Source organism: Penaeus monodon, chromosome 3 (assembly GCF_015228065.2).
Source record: "Penaeus monodon isolate SGIC_2016 chromosome 3, NSTDA_Pmon_1, whole genome shotgun sequence".
In the NCBI taxonomy this organism is placed as follows: Eukaryota; Metazoa; Arthropoda; class Malacostraca; order Decapoda; family Penaeidae; genus Penaeus; species Penaeus monodon.
Window position 1 is genome coordinate 43,297,094 of NC_051388.1, and position 4,572 is coordinate 43,301,665.

The following is a 4,572-nucleotide window of genomic DNA, read 5'->3' on the forward strand; positions in this document are numbered from 1 at the left end:
ATTATTGAAGCCTCTCTCTATGTTTCAAGAATCCTGGGACGCCATCTTCCCTTTTTGGCCAACTGCAAACGTCAAGCTGAAGTATTTATTTATTTTTTAACATACATTTTAGGTAAGAGAGAGTGTCACTTTTACATTCCATGAATGCCTTAAACACCCAAAATTCTTTAGAGGTATACAAAGCCATATCGTGTTGAAATAAGGCAAGAGACCTACGTTGAAATAAGTTTCAACATATCATTTCCTCAGTCTCTAGGCTTGAAACAGCAGCATGAGGCTGTGTATGTTGCCTTCCGTAGAGTAGGTAGATTGTAAGAGTCTATTAGAGAGAGAGAGAGAGAGAGAGAGAGAGAGAGAGAGAGAGAGAGAGAGAGAGAGAGAGAGAGAGAGGAGGGAGGGAGAGGGGGGGGGGAGGGGAAACGGATGAATGACTGAGTAGGAGAGAGAGAGAGAGAGAGAGAGAGAGAGAGAGAGAGAGAGAGAGAGAGAGAGAGAGAGAGAGAGAGAGAGAGAGAGAGAGAATGGCTGTAAAAGAAAGAATGCTGCTGATGGTTCTTAAGAGAGGTACTAGAGACAGGCCTGTGACGTCATCAAAAGCTTGTCACATTTTTCCCGAAGCTACTAATCGTATTAATATTACCAAATATTAATGCCAAAGAGTGAGTTTTGACAAAAATGAAAACCACATCTTAACTCTATTTCCTTTAATTATACAATAACCACACACACACACACACACACACACACACACACACACACACACACACACACACACACACACACACACACACACACACACACACACACATACACACACACACATACATACACACACACACACATACATACATACACACACACACACATACACACACACACACTCATACACATCTATCACTTCTACAGATGATTATGGCAATTACCGAATAATAGAATGGATAAGAAGGACCCCTATGTGTGCTGCCAACGAGATAAATCGGGCTGGCGAGACTGACACCCAACAGACAGGTGACGGCCAACAGCATGATTAAAACACGACGCATCTGGAAGAAAATAATTCATTGAGAGACTCAGGTGTTTGCTGACAGTAATAAAAATGTGTACGGCTAAGGACGAAAACATATTGGAGAGAGAATAGGTAGATAGATGTAGACTAACAGAAAGGAAGAGGTTAACAGATAATGAAAAGGGGAGAGAGAGAGGGAGGGAGGCACAGCGAGGAGAGAGAGAGAGAGAGAGAGAGAGAGAGAGAGAGAGAGAGAGAGAGAGAGAGAGAGAGAGAGAGAGAGAGAGAGAGAGAGAGAGAGAGAGAGAGAGAGAGAGGATATGTATACAAACGCATCTCCGGTGTAAGCGAGACAAATAAACCTCGAACTATAAATAATGAAATTATAATAATTCGATTTATATATGTAAATAGGAACTAGAATATTTTGACCACCACAGTATATTAGAAGAGTGTAACAGGGCAATAACTGGTATTAAATATTTTTGTACAGGTAAAAAAATAAGGTAATGAAAACATAAGTAGTAGCACCTCTGTATAGTCTGCGGAATCGCAAATGGAAACTTTTCCCTTGAGCTGCGGTTCTTACCCTCTTTACCACCACGCCTCCTCCAAGAATTTGTTCTTCCCTCCGCGCCTCCCTTGCGTCTATGCATAAAGTTCCCACCCAGCTTTTAAAGAAGATTAAATATATATTCTTAGTCTTTTTATTGCGTATAAATTAGCCACATTATCATTGAACTACTCAATATTTGACCATGCTGTCGTTAAAAAATCACAAATAAAATGAGAGAAATTCCTGCTTCCTCCCAAGGACTAGCGCCCCCTTGGAAATTCTGACGCTTCCTAGGGGGGCAGGCTCCCCAGGTTAAGAACCCTAGAGTACGAAACTATGTTTTTTTTCTTTTTAATTCTGATGATCTTATTATTTTAAGAATATTATACTCCACAAATATTTATGCATCTAGCCATTTCTAGCGTCTTATTGCGCTCCTCATTGGGTAAGTATGGTAAGGTAATCCGCCTCTTTGTTACTTACACCTGCTAATTTCTGTGATACACTAACTATTGTTTCCTCAATATATATTACTGATGATGAGTCATTGTACAAAAAGTAAGGCTTGTGACTTTTCGCAGCTTTCCACAAGGCTGAAAAAAGAAAAGAAAAAAAAATGTTGCCCTTGACACATGGACAATCTTAACACCAATTTATCCTATGCATTTTTCTGCCGAGTTCTTAAACTACTGCATCATCTAACATATAACGAGATGAAATTGTCAATGAACTCAGGCGCATGCCTGACCTTAAATGTAAAAGCTTCTCCTGCATGTTAGCAGAGCAATAGGTAAGAAGACTCTTAGGTATCCACCCTCGACACTTCCTATTACATTCCTACTACAAAAGGCATTCATATTTCAACTGTGATATTTTTCTGGTTTTCACACACGCACATATATATATATATATATATATATATATATATATATATATATATATATATATATATATATATATATATATATATATATATAAAAGAACCAGCACATTCAACACTTACCTCTGTTTGACAGCTACACACTAATACAACACACACGCTTTCCTCTGTCTGTCTATTGCACTGAGGATTCGAGCAGGAATACTATGGTCTGCATCGGAGCCTCTGTTATATAGCCCACAACCAATGCACTCGTGTCTACGTCATTGTGTATGCACGGCATTCAATTAGGTTAGGAAAGCCGGTTTTATCTCGTTGCAGAGCTTCTTCGAAACATGCCATCACAATATTTCATCCACGTACATAAGGTATGTAACACAGTACAGTAGGTAACACATATATAGTCGGTATGAGGAAGAAATCTTTGTAGTAGGGCACCGAGGGGGAGGGTGAGAGGGATGGAGGCAGGAGGGGAAGGGCAAAGGGAGGTTGGGAGGATGGAAGGAAGGAGGAAGGTTAGAGGAGGGGAACCGAAGGCGGAAGGGGGAGGGAGGGGGAGGGAGGGAGGGAGAGAAGGAGGGGGGAGGGAAGGAAGAAGGTCACCAGAAGAGAGGGAAAGGAGAGAGAGAGGGAGGGAGGAAGGGAAGGAGAACGGAAAGGCACCTAGAGAGAGGGAGGAAAGTCTAGCTTGGGTTAGTATGGCTGCCATTAGAAGCTTATACACTTATTGGTCCGCCATATTGCAAAACCGGCAAGATGGTGGGTCCAAAAGCGTATAAGCTTCTAAAACGGCAGCCGTAGTGAAGGCCAGAGACAGAGATCAAAAGAGAGCGAGAGAGAGAGAGAGAGAGAGAGAGAGAGAGAGAGAGAGAGAGAGAGAGAGAGAGAGAGAGAGAGAGAGAGAGAGAGAGAGAGAGAGAGAGATGGAAAGAAAAAAGAAAGAAAGAAGCAATGACCGAAGTAAGACATGAGAATTTTAAACAAGAGGTTATCATTCATTCACAAAAGAAGTAAGATGCTTTTCAATAATAGAAGAATTCTACCTCGAGTTTAGAGAGTAAATATCATATCTGACAAGAAAGAATTCCTGTTTATGAGACGAAAAACAAAGAGAAGATGAATAAAAGATATCTAGCGAAAATGCACTTGAGAGGTAGGCGATGATTGGCTGAATACAGCATGCTGGTGATGGCATTTCGAATAATTACCTTCACAAATCTTCCATTTAGCAAATGCTTATCACCAACCTGTCAACCAGACATAATTTCATCACAAATTTGTCAATCTGACATCATCGCTAGCATGTCAGGTAAATCATCCCCTCATAAGAACTGTGACAATTGGAAATGAATAAACGCACCAAACGAATAGATTACGCTACTTAAAAAGCTTGGGACTCAAAGCGGGTAGCCCCATATGGGTAATGGGACTGACGAGAAAGCTGGTAATCCTTCAAAGGCTTATGAAGCACGAAAGCTACGAGATTGCAAGCAGTAGCTAGTTGTGCGTGGGTGTGTCCTATTATCGTGACTGATCGGTAGACCTTTCAGTGAAATATGAAAACAATATATACATATGACTATACACACACATACATACACATACACACACACACATACATACATACATACATACATATATATATATATATATATATATATATATATAATATATATATATATATATATATATATATATATATATATATATATTTTTTTTTCTAACGGTACACACACACACACACACACACACACAAATCCTGTAACAATAAAATATGTTACAGGATATACTGAAAATGCCATACTGACTAGTAACTAGGTAAGAATGGCCAGCCTTAAGCTTTCCAGAAGCAATGTGTTAATAATAAGCCATATCAGTAACAAGCTGAGATGGCTAATATATCGATGGATTTGGTCACTGAAATAATCATTGCATGAAGTCCCTAATGGACTAATGACATTGACATTCGTTGCTCTATTTGAAACAAAAATTCCCAGTTAGGCATTAGGCTAATATCAAAATTGAAAGTTTTTGACGTTGGCTCTTCAAACCTTCTCTCTCTCTCTCTCTCTCTCTTCTCTCTCTCTCTCTCTCTCTCTTTCTCTCTCTCTCTCTCTCTCTCTCTCTCTC

General features: G+C 39.8%; 1 long non-coding RNA gene across 1 annotated transcript in view; it reads right to left on the reverse strand.

Annotated features, from left to right (window-relative positions):
• The window catches only part of LOC119594997, a 3,961-nt gene extending 1,244 nt beyond the window's left edge, over positions 1–2,717 (reverse strand). The window contains exons 1-2 of the long non-coding RNA XR_005230670.1: positions 2,566–2,717; positions 924–1,043 (exon numbers count right to left, since the gene is read on the reverse strand). This is a non-coding gene — a long non-coding RNA (uncharacterized LOC119594997). The remainder of the gene's footprint in view (positions 1–923; positions 1,044–2,565) is intronic.
• Between the last annotated feature and the right edge of the window lie 1,855 nt (positions 2,718–4,572).